Genomic DNA, 19,097 nt, shown 5'->3' with positions numbered 1-19,097 from the left:
GGCAATTTAGTTCAGGGTTATAATTTTTCCATAGGTATAGAGCGTCAGCGTACTGTGTTATTTTTGGGTTAGCTTTAATGGTGTCAAAGGTAGAAAGCTGCCATATCCATTTTATTTGGTTTTATTTTCCGAGAAAATGATTTATTATTGGTTTCAGTTTTTTTGCAATTTGATATTAGGATATTTTTAATTTGAGTGAAATGAATTTAATGAATTAATTTGATTGGAAATATATTTAAATATTAGAGCTGTTAGGAGTCACGACTGACATGACGCCGTTGTTATTTTGACTCAAATAGATGACTCAAAAAAAAAATAAGGATCACTTGACTTATACGCGACGAAAAGTTTTTTTTTATCAGCTCAAATTGACTCATCTAAAATTTAATCATCCTTAAAGTCTTTCAATCAGATTTTACCACAGTGCATTATCCCTCGATTTGACCCTAATTAAACTAAAAGATAATTAGTATTTTGGTTTCAGCAGCTATAGAAAAAAAAACCTCTTAACCTCAGCCACTAACCACGCCCGCCTCTTATTTAATAAATTCAACTAAATTATATACCTAACCTTACTTATCTAACCTGAGACGAATTTATAAGCACGCGTTAGTTAATAATTCGTAGGTCAGTGTCTTGTGTGCCTAACCATGCGTGTACATACATACGGTGCCCCAGAATTGCGAACGCCAATCTCAACCTTTATGGCTTTAGTTTCGCTTTCGATTTCAAGACGCTGCTACCTGCATGCACCATCGCTAATGACTCGGGATTCAGTTCCTATTACCGACAATTTACCGAATCCAATTGTGGGGTGCTAGAACCGACCGAGGCCTGCAGTCTTTTCTAGGACTGGAATATTCTAACTGAATAAAGACTAAGTCGGTTAGTTATTAGGTTAGGTTTGTCTTTTCTATAATACAAGATTTAATAGTGGCCTTTTTAGTAAATAAATAAATTAATAAATAAATAGATAATCTGGTAAAGAATAAGAATAATAATTTCTTTATTATTTTCCTGATTATATTATTATAATTAAATTTTAGTGTTAGAAATAATTAAATTATTGCGGTGGTTTGGGTTTGTCGATTTCGGTTGATATTATAGTTGCTCTTGTAGAAAATGTCCCTGCTTAAGAAGCTGTATTGATTGGATTTTTGCTTGGTTTTATGCGAGAACCGACATCTGTTAGTTCAAACGAAAAAAATTCGTTTTGAAATTAAACAGTAACTTGCATTTAATTATTTTAAATTATATCGATGCTTATTTTCGTATTAACGTTGCTTATTTTCCCCTTAAAAAATTGGATTTGTTTTGCTTCAATCTCAAACGTTTATACGTGAAATTAATTCTAAAGACTTAAGCAGACGACATATACCTATTTATCAATTTTTCCAACATATACGGGAAATTCCATTAAACAAAATTAACATTCATTTGTTAAAAAGCGTAACTGTATCAATAACGCAATGCAAACTAGTTAAATATTTAAAAAGGGAGTCTTCATATTTCCATTTCTAGCAGCATCACGTCTTTCGGCGGGGGGAAAACGGGTTATTAATATTAATTGTAATCATAAATATTAAATAAGGCTTAGATCTAGCCTATGGTCCCCCTTTCCCCCCCTCTCTCTCTCGTGTAGAGAAAAAAAATGCCCACTTTACTCGGTTGGTAAAGTATAGAGTTAGTCTAGGGATTGAATGAAAAGTTTTCTATACCTAAAAATTTTACGTTTCGTGACTTAACCGCTACGTGGCGCGACGGGCGTTATCGTTACGTAATCCTCGTGTCGCCAATGGGGGGTGAATCACCCTATTATAGTGTGATTCATACTACACAGCGTCACAAACGTGATTTACGAGCGGATTCCCGTACCCCTTAGTATTAACTAGCCCTATCATGAATTTATTATAACAATTCAGGAAAATGTTTTGGAAATTATGACCCCTATGTCCATAGTATTGTAAATTTAATTGAGGAATTAATATTCGTGTAATGATAAAATGCATTCGTGGTATTTTAAACACTGAATCATGGATGGAATCTATCGCCCCACGTGATCAACCCCCGTTAAGGTTGGCCCTGATATTGTCATTTTTTTTATGAAATAAATTAATGGTAAGGTCTAGGGTTAATAATTAAACTTTTTTGAGTTGATTAATTAATATTGAAAGTCTCGAATATCTCGTTAAAATCAAATTGGCGAAGTATTTATTTTCTTTTTTAAGTTAGTTTTATTTTGTTTCTTAACTACAAATAATGATAAGAGAAAACTTTCATTTTAACAATAATAGGCAAGGTCTATATCGGATTACGGTGTTCTTGTGTACTTCCAAAGTCATTAATTTGAGTTAAAATACTTCTTTTTTATTTTAAAGAAAGTTTAAAAAAAATAGAGAAAAAATATTGTGTTTCTAAGACTCGGTTCCTAACTTGGTTTTCGAGATAGGACCATAGGAAACTTTTGTACTAGAAAAAGGCGAAACTTTCAAATCGATTCGGCAACATCTCTCTAGGGTTGCGAAGTATTATACTACATACATGCGACTGTAGGAGTCTAAAAAATTTATCTGGAAATGAGAGTAGGGAAAAGAAAATAAAAATAATACTACCAGAGTTCTTTAAATGCGTAAATCTTCTGCTCTGGTTTCTTAGTTTTTTTTCTGGTTCGTTTTTTTTTTTTTTTGGTTGTGTAGGGTTTAGGTTTCATTCCCCCCTCCTCTCTCCTCTTGCCAATTTAGTTAATTTAATACCAATTAAATTTGTCATGTTAAATTGGAAAATGTGGGTGTTGGAAGACAGACTATAGTCGCATGCATTCCACGCGTTATGCATTAAATCATTAATAAGGGATTCTTTAAGGTTCAATTTACATTAATTAAAATTAAGGCAGGTTTTTTTGTTGTTTCAAGAGAGAAAGTCTAGCTAGGAGTTCACTTTGAATCAGTTAATAACAATAATGAACTGATTTGAACTGAAGTTTTAAGCCGGGAGAGAGGGTAAAATTTCAACCCCCCCCCTCTTTAGTGAATGTTAAGTATAAATAATAAATTGTTTGGGACTAATTATTTTCATGTAGTTAATTTAGGCAACTTGGTTTAATTAATTTAATTAATTAGGTACTAAAACAAGTTCAACTTCTTTGACCTTGACCTTTCATGAGTTTTAAACGCCAAATTCAAGGGGTAGAATAAATTTAGGGGTTGATGCATCTTGTTTTTATAGCCCTGATATAGTTTCTAAAGTCTAATCTTACTTATTGGGGTGCAGACTGGAATAGTTGATGTGTTTGATAGAGAGCGAGGTAGCTAGCTATAGAAGTCAGTATATTTTCGACGTAGCCTGCTTCTCCCTAGTATAGCTAGCTTCCTGATTATCAATTCCGAAAGCTTTTAACCGGAGTAATATTTTATTTCCCAGTCGTTTCGTTTTCCTCCCCCTCTCTCCCTCGTAAAGCTTACTTATTCCTTCTCTAAACAGGTATGAGGGGGAATTGGAGTGGGGGTTAGCTAGGGCTTGACATTCGGATTTTACCCCTTCCCCTCCCCCTCCAAATAAAACTGATTATTTAACGCATGAGCGCTCCAACGATGTGTAAAATCCCCTTTAGTCTCCTTTATCTCATCCTCTCCATCCAATTCAACAACATATACTATGTATGTATATGTATGTATATATATATATATCTACTCTCGTTTAACTTTTTTTTTACTTCCGACACTCTCTCAGATAAAAAAGGGGGTTGGAAACTTTCGTCATGAATTTTGGGATGAAATTCAACGTATTATTATAATTTTGGGATATAACTATCCAACCCCTCTATGCCGCCGATAGGTAGAAATCAAGGTTAAGAAGTAAGATAAAAAATTTGATTCGAGTTTTTAGTTCAGTGATAATTTTTTTAAATTAGTTTTACATTGAATATTTGAATTTATATTTGTAAATTAACTTGATCTTTTTCTTTAGAACGACTTTTTGAGGGTTTTTTTTAAATTAAGTGAGATTAATTTTATCTAAAGGTAGCCTTGAAATATCTTGAAATTTTTTTTACTCAAAGAACATCCCATTTAATTTATGGCAGACTTATCAAAACCACCCTGACTTAAGTCTATATATTCCCATTTCTCAAGATTTGTACGTTAATATCAAATTAGTTATTCAAAATAATTCGACCAAGTTTTGGAGGAAAACGTGGTATTCTAAGGTATTCTCATGATAGTTAAGCGGTCCCTTAAGACGGACGGGTAGAAACTAGTAGAGTATGGGTATTTTTCAATTTAAAGGAGAAAAGAATATAAGTATACTATATTTATATGAAATATCATTTTTCTGGCTCTTCCGCTATCTTCCTTCCCATTTTTGTATGGGAGTGTGTGTTCAGAAAACGAAAATTTCGCTACCAGAGAGAGAGAAAGAGAGGTAGAGAGAGAGAGCAAAGTTAAACCCTTGCGGGATCTTCCTGAGGCGTAAAATGAAAAATACTGAAGCGCGAAATTTGAAGTTGATAAAAGTTTCATTTGGGACTCTTTTTGGGGGCCCGAGCCTTCTTCCCTTTCCCCCTTCTTCCTTCCGTAACAGAATGAGATTTTATTAAACGCGGAAGTAACTCTGTGTATGTATGTAGGCGCTCGCGCTAGCTCGCCTGTCCGACTAAGATAGCGAGCGATAAAGGGTTGGTTTCCGACTATTCGGATATATAGTTTAGTACCCACGATTTTGAAAACCTTGGGCGCTTTTCATATCGAATGTATATATACCCAACTTTTACTTCAACACCCAAGGTGTTCATCGTCGTCGTCGTCGTTGTGCGTATTTATTATCTTTTATGCTGGCTTCTGTCGTAAGGATCTCGGTAATATAATAAGAAAGAGGTTTTTAAGTTAAGAATAAAGGGGAAGTGTAGGCACTTTTTATTGTGCTTTGAAAGGACCTTGCAGTAACGTAGTTAGTGGATGATAACGTGGCCATATTTTCAAAATGTCATGGAAGTTACAATTTAGACTCAAAATTGATTTCCCGTCCCTTATTACCGCCCCTTTTTTGTAACAGGAAATTTAATATTTATGTAATTATTTATTGATTAGTGAAAAGAATTTAATTAGCAGACTATGTATTGATATACCAGTTAAGGTTAAGGGTCACTCTACTTGGATATGGTCATTGTGTGGTTAAAGTTACTCTATCTTGAGTATTTCTAAGATAGTCAGTCCTTAAGCCTTTTTCTTCGGCTGCTATATCCTCTTGTCTTTCCATTCTTGGGTTAGTAGTTCTTTAGTTGTTTTATTTGTTGCCTACGAAGGCAGCGTATCTATTTAAGCAGCGGGGATCTTAGAACTAAGAAGGTCTTTTGAGATTTCCTTTTGGCTGGCATTATCAAGTTGGCCCTAATCACTTGTCAAAAAGATAAGGGTCTTTCCGCCAGGGCTAAACGATGGACTGTAGTTTCTAGTTAGCAGGCCAAAGAGCCGCTCTGCTACTTCCTTCGACCATTGGTGTGTAGAGAAAACCAAGTAAACTTTCTCTCTCTTAAGAGATAACGCTAAAACTTTGCCTGTTAAACTGCTGTTCTTGGGTGTATCGCTGCTATGCTATTACTTACCGCGTTATTAGCGTTGTTATGAGGCAGGAAACTGATAGGTTATAGTTCAGTTGTGTGTTGCTTCCTTCCTAACGCGTCATTGATAATTTATTCATTTTTTATTATCCACTCTGAAGGTCAAAGTTCAAAACGTAAGAGGAATATTAAGGTTTCACGATATTTACGAGAGTTTATTCAATATATGTTTATTCAATATTGCCTGTTGTTGAAGGTCAAAGATCAAATAATTGTATATCGTGTTTACTATTAGATTAAACCGTAAATTGAACGTGAAATTATTTGTGTTTAATTACGTTTAAGGGTGGTAAGAAATTAGGGGCAATTTCATGGAATTCAATTTCGCGTTAATTTATTCTTAATGTGTTCCATTTTTATTGACTTTCGAAAATCGAGTTTAAAAATAATAACCTTAGGATATAAAATTCGGTTAAATAAAATTAAATTAAGGCAAGGTGTGTTTTATGAATAATAATTCGGAGAAAATCTTTTAATTCGATTTTGTAAACATTTTTGATCCTCGGGCGTCCTTCCACAGTCCACACGTGCCTTTTCCCGGACAGCTTTGGCGCCAAATCGGACTCTATGACCCCCTTCTCCGAAACAAGAGGAGATATTTAATAGGAAAAATTTTGGGGATTTAACCTTAATAGATGTCGTGATTATAAATATTCGATACGGATAACTGCCGCAGCTCGGTATAATTTCCGCCAGGGGATCGCTGTTATTTTTCGATCCAAAAGGGCATGCCCCAAGTACAAAAGTAATCGATAATGGAATTTTATACGACACGCGATGCATGCTAGAGAGAAACAATAACGACTGAGCTATAGGCCTAACTAGGCTTAGCTTACAAAGGATCTAATATTATCCCTGAAATTTCCACTGTAATATATTTGAAATTTCACGAATAATTTATAAAGTAGCCGACCCCTCTGTTTAACTGGCAATCCCCCCCCGCTCACTTGATCGTGAAAATTTTAGGGCAAATCGCCCTGTTTCCGCCCACGAAATTTCCGCCCTTGCTTCCTCTTTATTCCTAACTATAGCTTCGGGCTATAAGTTTATATTTTAGCAATTAAATTTTTATACTTTAACCTTTTAAAGTTTTGGAAGGTATAATGGATAACTTTGTTCTCAACTAAAACAACGCGGTAAATTTCAACGTGTATTCAACATTATGTATGTACCAAAGCTTCCAAAAGGTCGGGTTAAGGGTCATCTAAATAAATTAAAACTTACAACAATGCCGTAACCAAATACACTCGTGTTTGTTTTAATGTTTACACGAGCTAATTAAAATGGTTTTAATCTCTATTAAAATAATTTTCTCCTTCACTTTAAGGTCATTTAAAGTTTAATGAACTTGTTGGCGTATACTTAATTGAGTTTATTTATTAATTAAAACCATGGAAACGTTTGAAGTTATTGCTAATTTGTATATATAACCCTTTCTTACTCCAGAAAAAAACATTTTTTAATAATTTTTTATTTAACTTCTGTTTACGTTTAATTCGATCATAAATTTTCGTAGCTTTTTTTATCGAAGTAAAGGCCTGTTCACACACACACACACCCCAGCATGGCGTAACGACATATTACCCTAAAAACCTGTTTTTCAGAACTTATGTACGGAGTTTTAAATTTCACAACAGAGCCCGCTGTGTTTTTAGTTAAATTACCAATGTATCTCTGAAGTCTTTGTCTTTCTTCTTCTATCATATTATTCCACCTGCTTTGTATAACAAATTTGTACACGGCTCACTCAGTTTAGCTTAGTTTATTTATTGGCCATGAACTGCAGGCGTGTGTAGGGGAAGGATCAGAAACCGCGCGCGTTACCTACCTTACCCCAAAAGGCGGGAAATAATATATATATCTTATACAGTTTTCCCGCCACCCTGTATAGTATTCGATCTATTTTTCTTTGCCACCTGTTCGTTTCCGCTATTGTATATTGTTATTATTTGAATTTGGAAATCCAACTTGGCTATGGGCTTATTCTTTTCAGTATCTGTATTATTAGTCAAATTTTGGTCCATCGCGTGCCACGGAGCTTTTTTTATATCGCGGGAAAATTAAGGGGTATGTATGCTTAAGAGTGGTAGATAATGCGCTCCCGCTTAACTTGCTCGAGTAATTCAATTTGTATGAAATATTCATAAATATATGGGTGAACGTGAATAACTTGTGTATTATTTACACAATACACTGTCAGGGTTATTGACCCCTTCTTTATCCTTGTCGATTTGTGTTCGATTATTGTAAATTTAATAAGGGTTTTTAACAAAGCTTGGGTGTTTAGTAAAAATTGGGAGGGTTTGTGGATAGTTTTCACTTAAGGGGAGGGGGAATTTTCTGTAGCTACATCTCTCTCGGGTTGAAGTTCAGTGGTGAAGTGTTGTCAGACCCTCCTTTGTTAGTCAAATTGGTCAAGTACTGGTTCAAACTGAACTGATGTAATTTCTTGACTCACCAACTGCCTGGCAACCCTTAGGGAACGGTATTAGTTTAATTTCAACTAAATTTATCTTTATTTATTTTTTAAAATTTCTTTTAGAGACCATGTAAATTTTAATTCAGACCTTCATAGACAGTATATTGTATTTTTAAATCAATGGTGTATTTTTTAAACCCAGTTATTTTTAACAATTTATTAAGGTATATAGTGATTGATTGATCTTCGTTTAGCTCAGTTAAGTGGGTTAATGAATGTTATTGTGAATAATATTTATTTGGTGCGGTAAACGTGCCGAAATTTATAAAAAAAAAATATTGCTTTAAAAAGTCAACAAAAGAATAAATAAATCCATTTGGAAAAGGGCGTGGCATAATGCTTGAAACATTAAAGGGGGTTTCCACCTTGCGTTTTGAGTTAAGTCTCTCTTAAAATCGATATTAACATTACTTTGTGGTATTTCAATAATCCATATCGTGTTTATAGTAGTGCTTCGATTTTTCTCTATTAATAAAAAGATATACTTGAAGTATTAGTTTTATACCCTGGTTTTATTGAATAATGCGCTATGGTAAATAAACAACAAAACACATATATTTTGTTTGTTAAAAAAAAAAGAATAAAAAAATGCATGTCATTGTAAGGTTTCCCTCCCTTAAATGGACTATTCTCAAATCGCATTATTAACTCATTTTATTTTAAAGTCTATTAACAGATGGTTAGTAAACCATTTTTGGATTTTAAGTAAAAATATATTGGTTTTTTATACAAAGTTATATTGTCTGTAAGGTTACAAATTGTTCTTATACACACATACTCGTAAAACCAATTTTTTATAACGTTAAATTCTCACGTAACCTACGTAAAAGTCGTAGGTTTGACATAATAAACCAAAACTTCTGTCTTTAAAAATTCAATAACAGCTTGATATCGTTATATGGTATCCAACCTAGGGTACTATATAATTTATTGATAAAGTAGAAGGGCCCAAAGTTGGTAACCCCGTAACGTAAATTATTTCTTCTGTAGTTTAGCCGACCAAACCAAATATAAAAGCAAAAGGCACCCACTGAGGGATTATTGGGTTATTTCCGAGGGGTCGGACGTTTAGGAAAAAGTGTACGGGATTTCGAAATCCAATTTGATTTAGTCGGATTTCATCGGATTTCATTTGATTTCATCGGATTTCGTTTGATTTCGTCGGATTTTGTTTGATTTCAGTATTCGATAAAATCCAATGGATTTCATCGAATTTTGAGTTTTTTCCGTGATTCCGTTGGATTTTGCTATTTTTACCGTGATTTCGACTGATTTTGCGATATCTCCCTTGATTTCGACTGATTTTGCGATATCTCCCTTGATTTCGTTGGATTTTGAGGTTTTTCGCGTGATTTCCTCGGATTTTGAGATTTTTCCCCGTAATTTCGTCGGATTTTGTGATTTCTTTTGATTTTGGATTTCGTGAATTTTGTAATGGATTTCATGATTTATTTACTGATTTTGCTTCTGATTTTGTGATTTCGCTTCTGATTTCGTGATTTCGCTTCTGATTTCGTGATTTCGCTTCTGATTTCGTGATTTCTTTGTTGATTTTGTGATTATTTTTACTGATTTTATGATTTCTTTACTGATTTTGTGATTTCGTTGCTGATTTCGGATTTTTTGTTTGATTTCGAAATCAGCATTGATTTCGGATTTTTTAAATTGGATTTCACGGGTAGCGTACGGGATTTCATGAATGACCGACCCCTCGGTTATTTCCGATCACGTATATAAATACGAGGAAATTATCTATGATGGTATAAGTTATTCAATGTCGGGCCCGGGTTATGCTTTTTGGTTTCATTCGGACCCCACGTTGGAAAGTTTATCATGTTTTTTTTTTCTTTTCGCTGTTCGTTCTCTTTAAACTCAGAATGGTGGGCGAATGAGTGAACTATATAGTAGTGGCACTCGATAGTATTTTCCCCATAGACATTAATACGGTTTAAGGCATGTAGCTGCCATTACTGTATAGTCGGTAGGCGTTTGTCAAGAACAATTTTTTTCGACCGTCACATCTTTACTATGGCGTAGGTTTTCCCATGGTTAAGCCTGACCATTTATGAAATGAAATTAACTATATAGATAGCTCGAAGGAGAGAAAAAAATATTATTTGTCAAAAGGTTATCACCACCCAACTGTCGTGTTGCCAAATGGTTCTTAAAACGTTTAAGAAAACCATTAAATTGGTACGAAATTCTTCCACAATCTTTTAATCGATATTGCATGCCATAGAACTGGATTGGCACCTTAAGAAGTGCGAAAATGTTGAGAAATTTCGTTGATTGCACTGCTGAAATGTTTTGATATCTGAGCAGTAGGGTCCTCAAAACATTTGTCAATTGAAATGATCCTCTAAAAATTTTAAATTTCTCTGTTATCAAGAAAGAGAACTTGAAGAAATTCGTGGTACCGCTGCATGGAGCCAGTGATATTTATTTAAAACGAGATAAACATTTTATTTTTGACCTTTCTATCATTGAAAATTAACTTCTATGGCCTAAAATGTAACCTTTGAATTCATTGAATACCACGTATCCTATACTCGTTCAGAAAGAAATCATCACATGCCGTGTGTGCAATTATAGCGGCCATTGTGCCTTACAAGTCTCGCTCGTTTACGTTACCATTAAGGAGATCAACAGCTCTCCAGCACGGAACAAATGAAACGTTTCAAAAACCTCATTTGAAAATCTATAGAAACTGATATACTCGTTTGCCCTTTAGTGAATATATACATTTCAAAAGACTGAACATGTAAGATTAGAATCGTTGTTGTATGTGAACTATATGCGTATTGGTTGTATCGGTCCGGTCGATTGCTCCTTTGTATAATCGAGGATATTATACTCGTGTTGATTTCCATCCCGAGGCAGGGCCTCAAAAAGGCTCATGTATTTCGTACATAACTTTTGTTTAGTGGTTGCGTGGGGTATTATGCAGTATTGAGACAAGTAGAAAAAACAACTCGATAGAGGGTGAGAATAAGGGTAGAACTTGGTATAGAGAGTCCCGATCTATTAATTTGAACCCGATAAATAAAACTTCCCCAAAGTTTGGGCGTTACTAGGAAACGGAGAAACAAACCATTTATTGATAGTGACACGCTGTTTCCTGCAAGCATGCATTGCCTTTGTCGCGCAACTATATTCTGCTTTGTCATCTTACGTACAAACATCGATGATGTTTGTAGAATTGGGAATTGTAATGTTAATATACCCGTGGACATTGTTGAATTGTTTAATTCAACGTATGCAGGCCTGTTTATCATGTTTTGTGTGTAATTAAAACTTAATTTTCATGAATATGTTGATATTTCAACGAAGAACCTTTAATGATAGATGTGTTGAAGGATTGGAATTGACGAATTCAACCATGTTTTATTATTATTTGAGTTGCTTTCATGGATGGCGAATGTAGGCCCAGTTCGGAATTGCCAACTTGCTCAGTTTATTTTTTAGGAGGGCTCTACAGACCTCCTATCAGTTCAACTTATTAATATTTTCTTCAATATCAAATAAAACTGTCTGCTATTGCTATAAAAATCCAACCTTAATTATTAATATGATATCTATTAATATTTTTATGTATCGTATGATTTAAGTATTGAATTTCAGAGTTTGCCAACAATCCCTTACCCCTATTTCGAAATACACGACTACACCACACTCGAGTCACTGTCCATATCAAATATACACTTAGTATGGTATATCCTTAACCGTTCAAACTTCAAAGACGTGTATAGTATAAGAGAACCTCTATAACTTATTGAGAGGCTCCCTATAACGCGGATATACACGTTTTGAGTGTTCGACGCTCGGTCGTACGATGATGATGATATTGCTACGCGTGAGTGGTTTGCTAAAAGTCTCTGCTTATAATTCTCTGTGGCAAATCCTCTTCTTTAAAATGTTGTAAATAATATGGTATCACCGAAATAATTCATTTTTATCTCGGTACCCTGTTTTCTAATGCTACTTAAAATTCACTTGCCTCTATAGCTTGGTGTCTTTTGGCTCAGAAACGATGCGAGATGTTTAAGAAGTAATTCCTCTTAACGTTTTGGGCCTTTGCCAATGTAGTTAAACCTCTCCACTCTCTGTCCTGTACTTTTATACTAACGTTTGTTCGCCACGTTTTGTTAGGTTAACTTTGAGAACAGATTGTAAAGGTTCTGAGAGTCTTTAGTTAAGTAACATGAAATCTGTTAACTGAATTATAATATTTATTCAGAAGTGCAGTTAAATTTGTTCGAACGTTTTTTGAAGTGTTCCAAGTTGCTCCCCTACATACGTCAGGGTTCCTAGGGAACCTACTTAAGTCAATGCAATTCATGGGCTCTGGTAAACACCTTAAGGTGCGTTTTCAAAGGCGCGTGTTGAGGGTAAAAATCGAGCGGGTGCGAGAAAAAATTAAAAATTCTCGCACCCGCTCCGCGAGCAACCGTTTTCATTAAAGCGATATTTTTTGCGGGAGCGAGTAAAAGCCGCGAGCGGGGAAAAAAATCGCTACCCGCTCCGATCAGATTCAATTAGATATTCTCGCTAAGCGTTTTTCTTTCTCGCTTAATGTTTGTGATGTCATATTTTTCGTAGCCAATAGGAACGTCGAAAACTTTGGCGCGTGTTTTTAAGTGCAGCGCGAGACTTAAAAGTCTACGTTTTAAGCCTAATTATTCCGAGTTTTAAAAGTGAATATAAAAATGGGTAAAAAAATTCTTAATAAACGAAAATATATAACTGATTCGAGCTGAAAATAAAAGAGTTTTAGATGAAAAGAAAAAATTTATAGATTTAGTTAGAAAAAGAGACATTATATGGAGCTAATCGCCACACAGATTTAAAGAGAATAAATGGATGGTAGTAGCGACGAAAATGGAGATGAATAGTACGTTTCTTTGTTTATATAGGTGTTTTTCTTCAGCTAAAATGTTCATAATTTAGAAAACTAATGTAAAACATTTACTGAAACATTTGGCTTAACGCTCTCTCTATGCACGTTTATGGCGCACATGAAAACGGTTGACAAAAACGTATCGCTAGCGCAAGCGATAGCGAGAAAAAGAAAATTTCTTGGCGAGAAAAAAAAAATCGCGCGGTCCCCTTCTCGCTAAAAAAATACCCTCAACACGCGCCTTTGAAAACGCACCTTTAGAATGGTTTGGGATATTGCCATTATTTGGCAAGGCATTTTCAATTTAAAAATTTCGTCCCAACCCTGTCAGTGCTTGGGAAATTTCACTTTGAAATGAGGTTAATAAGCAACAGTTCTTAGAAAATTAGGTAAATGAAGAGAAATTGTTCCATAGCTTGAATAGCTGGTTAAATATACAACTTAATTATTTCGACTAGAGTAAGAATTTTGAAGTAGAAGCTTTCAATTTTAATTCACAGGGAATTCAGTGTGCCAAGCTGCGCGTCCCATCTTCGTAAAAATACTCAAGTACTCTTGATTGTAACTAAATAAACAGAGATTACCCTATCTCGACAATGTTTTACTTATAATGCAGTTCAGCGGTCTTCTTCTCAACTATAAGACTTTCTAAGTGAAAGTTTGTAATGCATTATTCAACAGTAATTGTAGACTAGCTAGCTCAAAAATATGGGCTCTTACAAAAATATTTTATCTATTGAATGAAAGACCGTGTGCATATTTATTTAAGTTCAAAATAGTCTATTGTTCTTAATATCCGCATAATCTCCCAACGCTGTAGGCCATAATTTAGATATATACTCTATCTATCTAGACTCAGTTGCTTAAAATAAATGTATGCTGTATAATTCAGAATATACGAAAGTGAAAAAACAATACAATACAAAAGTTAATCTGGAAAGATAAGGGGACAAACCTAAAACAAAAAACCGATGAAACATCTCCCAAATTAATCAAGGGTATACCCGACATCATTAACCCTGATTTGAAGCAGATCAAATCAGTTTTTATTTTTTACTTCTCTGGTCTTGTCTTAAGTACCAAGATGTGATGGGGCGTTTTGTATCCTCGGTCAATGAACAAACATCCTCTTATTTTATTACGTATTTGACAATGGATGTGAGTTTAAACGTTTGTCCTCTAAACTTTTTAAACGGGTAACACCCTGCGATGCCATAATCAACACTTCCAGCTATAAGGAGAAAAAAATAGGGTATATTATGTATAAATACCATATATCTAGGTTACCTTATCAAAAAATAAAAAAAAAAATAAACCAGTTCGGTAAATTTATATTCAAAATGTATAAACTTAAAATGAAAACCGAGAACGCATGTCGTAGTGTGCGATGTTAAATCGCGTTTTACCACTTTTCGTTTTGACTTGGTAACAACTTCGGGGAAACAAGAACGAAATTAGTTCTTAGAGACAAGATAGAATAAAAAGAAGAAGAAAAAAAAAGGTGTGATTGGAAATTTTCGAGGCCAAGATCCCATACCCCTGTTAAGCCTAACTTGATATTGGCTTCAAACGGAATTGTCCCAGATTCTCTCTCCAAGAAAATTCTGATTACCGTTTTGCCGCACGAGCCTTGGGCACTACTGCCCCGGGACCATGTTGTTATCTGGCTGGTCGCCGCCATTTTTAATTTGCTAGCGTTGTTCAACTTCTGTAACGAAGCGGTTTGGGTTAATTGAGGTCAATCTCCGTTTATACGTAACTAAGCTTGGTTCTTATGCCGAGATTCGTTTGAAGACATCAATTCTTAGATGCTGTATTTAGTTCGCTTTTCTAACATTTTTTCCTGGTATTTTTTGATGTATTAGTTTCGCATTTTATTATTTTAAAAATGGGCGTGACCCGAAAAATTACCGCTGGCTATAATAATAATAAGCTTGAAATTTGATTTGATTTTAATTAATAAGTAGAGTTTAATGGATTAATTTCTAGTGTCTGTTATGAACTGTCTGTCTTATTGATCGAAAACCGTTCGTAGCTTTTATTTTTCTTCTTAAATCCTAGCACGCAAACTGTTCCTTGAACTTTAAGAATTTTTTTCAATATAAGCTAAGTAAAAGTGCATGACGCAAACCCTCAAAGAATTATTTTAAATCACAGTAATTTCTTTAATTGTTCTAAATTAGCCATGCAAATTATATACACTAGTTCCAGTTTAGTTATCTGTTAATTATACTTAACTATCCTTGAAATATATTCTTTGAAACGACTCCAAATTATCTTACCAGTTCACCTTTACTAATATTTTCGATAGCAGCAAACGCCCCTAAATCTTTAAAAAAATGCTATTTACTTTTGGTTGGTTTTGGTATCGTATTACTTATTAAAGAATGTATTGTGTATAAAGTCAATACAAGCCCCCTGTATGTGAAATTGATATCTAAATACAGTTCTAACCATATTGCGAATGCGATTTATAAATAAAAATCGTATATATCTTTAATGCAAGCTTCATCCTTAAGTACACACGACCGCGTACGACCCCGTGCCGCGTGACATCTTAATCCTTGCATTGGCGTATAATCCGCGAAGAAAACTAATCCCGCCAAAGACGTCTTGCGGAGTTTGTGTACGTGGGTTTGTATGTCCCCCCGATGAAGTTAAGTATGAAAGAAATGAAAAAAAAAAGGCCAATCTTTGTAGATGATTTCCAAGCTTATTTTTGGGAAAACTGATTGTTTTAGGAGGTAGTTTTTCAAAATACTACTGCTGCTCGCTAGGGGGTGCTTTCTCGACGTCGCGAAGAGGTTGCTGGGAAGAGTAAAAGACCAAGGACTAAGGAGGTGAAAAACAATTTTTCCGATTACCTTTTCCTTTGGCGCAGCGTCCAAGGCCCTTTATTTAAATAAGAAAAGGCTTTGTAAAAGCGCTCGCCGTTTCATTAGCATATATTTAAATTCAATTTGGGAAATGAACAAGACCCCCGCCCCCGGTCCACGCGTGAAAACCTTCCATCAGACATTCCGTTGCCTTCCTTTACGAAGCTATACTTAGCTTAGCTTAACGCCAAGAAAGCTTTAGTTTGATGGTTTCAGCACGTTACCGGGATTGTTGTTTTTCGCTGACCAAGGCTTATTCTTAATCGATTTACAGACAAGTGAAAAGGATGCGGATGCTATTTGGGCTAGCTTATTGCAGTCGTAGTTAGTTAATTAATTTAATTTAATTTAATTAATACGATGTTACGTAATTGTATTTTTAATCATGAGGACCTATACTGTGAAATCTGAACGAACACACTTAACTTGGTTTTCTCTAAAATTGAAAAACGTATATAAAGGCATTATAGTCGTTATCTCGTAATGGCTCTAACCTTTAGAGCCCGAACACGTATAGTCTTCAATTTTATATTTTAATTTCGTGCATCCTGGCTCTTTTTCATGATATCGCGTGCGAAATTGACGTCAAATTTTAAGAGTTAGAGTTACATTACATTTCGGGGTGGTTAGGCGGTGGACTGTTTTAAGGTTCTGCTATTACGTGTCATTCATGGTCCCCCCTTAAGGGTATTGCCGCAGAAACTGCACGCGTCCATATTTAACTATAGAAACTTTAAGAAATTATACCCCTTTTTCTACTTCGGAGTTTTCAAGGTTAAGTTTTAGAGACCCGGGCTCGCACGACGCCGATGTTAGGTTTTCTATCCTCCAATTTAATCTGAATTCTTTTGCCTGTATTAAAGATATTTGTCTTCGGGCTAGGTCTATTTTTTCTTACTTGTTTTTTATTGCTCTAGAATCTAGAGAGGATGATAGTCCCCGACGTTATTATTTTTCCATTAAAGTTATAAAGATACTTTACAAAGAAATTAGTTCTTTGAAAGGAAAAGAAAATTGTAATAGCTGTAATATCCTAATATGAAGAGTTTAAATTTAGCCTTTAGGTAGGTTCACGAACTTCACGTTCTGAGATTTATTTTTTTCTTCTTCTTGGATTAAATTTCAGTCTCGCGAGGATAGAAATAGATTAAATTTGTGCCGTAGTTTTAGGTTTAAGAGGTTCAGACCCTACACTTGAGGTTCAATTGGTAAAATTATTGCATATACACATTATGGGTTACGCTAGATATGGCTAGTAGCGATTTTGGCGCGAAATATGGCCGCGAATACACATTTTGGCGCGCAAACTTCACTTGCATTTTAACCTATATATTAACCCCCAGTTAACTTTATCTATTCAGCACATTCAACGTGTTGTATATAGTTACAGTTAATTTGAATAAGTTACTCAATAAATTTTAAATATAAATAAATTTCAATTAGTGTCAGTAATAGGAGGGGAGAATTGCGTGTTGCCAGTTGGGAAAAGGTTCCTTGTAAGAACATAAAATTATACAGGATCGGAAAATGTATCGCTTATAGCACATGACCTTTAACAATAATGACTGAATGTAAGATTAAAGAAGCTGCGGGGCGGCCCATTTATTCATTCTTTTATGTTTTGCATACAAAGTGGACTAAGAGACCGAAACTAAGCAAGCGTGGTCGTCGTTGTCGGGGATTCACTAATAACCCACTGTTTTTAATTTTCCCTTCGATATAATTTACATAAAATAAGACTATGTTGTAATAAAAAGCTGTAGATTTAAATTTTATGCAAGTGTCTGAGCGCGCCTGTCTACAAGAGGTGACTACCCTCACTATGGATCTATTTACTCGAATCTTCTATGTATATGACGACTACCACGACGACGACGTTGTTGTATTTTGGAGGGCAATTTCTTTCTTACCCCGCGCCTAGGGCTATGAGCTGTATTTTAACCGTATAGCCTCCCTAAGCCTGTAGTAAAAAAACAGGTAAAAGGTAAAATAATAAAAATAAAAAAACATTATTTCTCGTAACACGGGAAGATTCCCCGCTTCTGCTTGTAAGAAGTCGTCATTTAACGAAAAACTGGTTTTTAAGTAACAGACTTATGCTCCCCTCTAAAAACGCGCCGTTTCCCCGAGATGTGTTAAAATTGTATTATTTGTGCTGTACAATAGGTTTTTTTTTTCTATTTTCGTAAAAACTTAATTTTTGTATTTTTGCAAGTTTATTAGTTGCTTTCAGCAAAGTAATTGCGTTTTTTAAGGGTATTGTTGCACTTGAAATATCATTAATTTAAAGTTTTTAAAGTAAGCAGTGGTTAGTTGAAAGACCCCGCGTAGATAAATTGTTTCATATTTGATTGAAATTTTTGAATTAATGATAACCAAAGAAGTATCTAGCTTTTAAGTCACAAATATACAAGTTAAATTAAGCAGACGACGCTAGTGTTCGTCATTAAAGGGAATAATGATTCGGTTGTCATATGATGGCCAAGGTGACCATCTTGTTGACGCACGCGTCAGTCCAGTTTTTATTGCAAAGGTAATAGAACGACGGTTGTTACGTTTCTTCTCGGAACCACTTTTTGTCGGAGAGTAGCTAGCTCTTTTAAGCTACTGGGAGGTGACGTAATAATGCCTATCTGCGCATGTTCAGAGTGTTTTTTAGAGGCCAACCAGTTTTTTGGCGGGATCAAAAACTGGGTTCAAGGAGAACGAACGTTTCAATGTTCTCTCCCGCCATTTTTTCCTCGAGACTCAACTTCGTTTAAAGTTTAAGAAAAGAAAATATCAAAATCTAGTTTCTTTTTCTCAGTTTTCTGCCATGCAGGAGCTAATGTCGGTGGCGGTGCTTTTTGTTTAAAAAATAAAAAAAGATGGGACTATCTCGCCCGGAGGTTTTTTTCTTTCTTTCTTTAAACTTAAAAAGAGATTTTTCAAGACTAAAAAGACCTCTTTTAAGATTTAATAAGAATCTATTTTCTGCCTGTCTGCTTAAATATTATATTATTTAAGCTTAAAAAACATCGCCAGCATCGCTCCGAGATATTATTTTTTATAAATTGTAGCGTTACAAATATTTTTCAATCGTTTCGGATACATTTTATATTAAATTTATGTTTTTGTAGCGAAAATAGAACCAATTTTTATTAACAGACATTTTCCAGATTCCTTTTTACATGCACGCTCTGCATTGGTTAAATTTAAATATATATTTTTATAAAGAAATTATGATTATTA

The 19,097-nt window shown here is 34.6% G+C and overlaps 1 protein-coding gene across 10 annotated transcripts in view; it reads left to right on the top strand.

The window, feature by feature from the left end:
* The window catches only part of LOC149692278 (semaphorin-1A-like), a 241,301-nt gene that overhangs the window by 18,863 nt on the left and 203,341 nt on the right, over positions 1–19,097 (top strand). The gene's annotated exons all lie outside the window — the stretch shown is intronic.

Source organism: Phalangium opilio, unplaced genomic scaffold (genome assembly GCF_054372755.1).
Source record: "Phalangium opilio isolate 3A_F unplaced genomic scaffold, DU_Popi_V2 ptg000024l_1, whole genome shotgun sequence".
Lineage (NCBI taxonomy): Eukaryota > Metazoa > Arthropoda > Arachnida > Opiliones > Phalangiidae > Phalangium > Phalangium opilio.
Note: the sequence above shows the minus strand (reverse complement) of the source record. Positions and strands in the feature narration are given on the sequence as shown.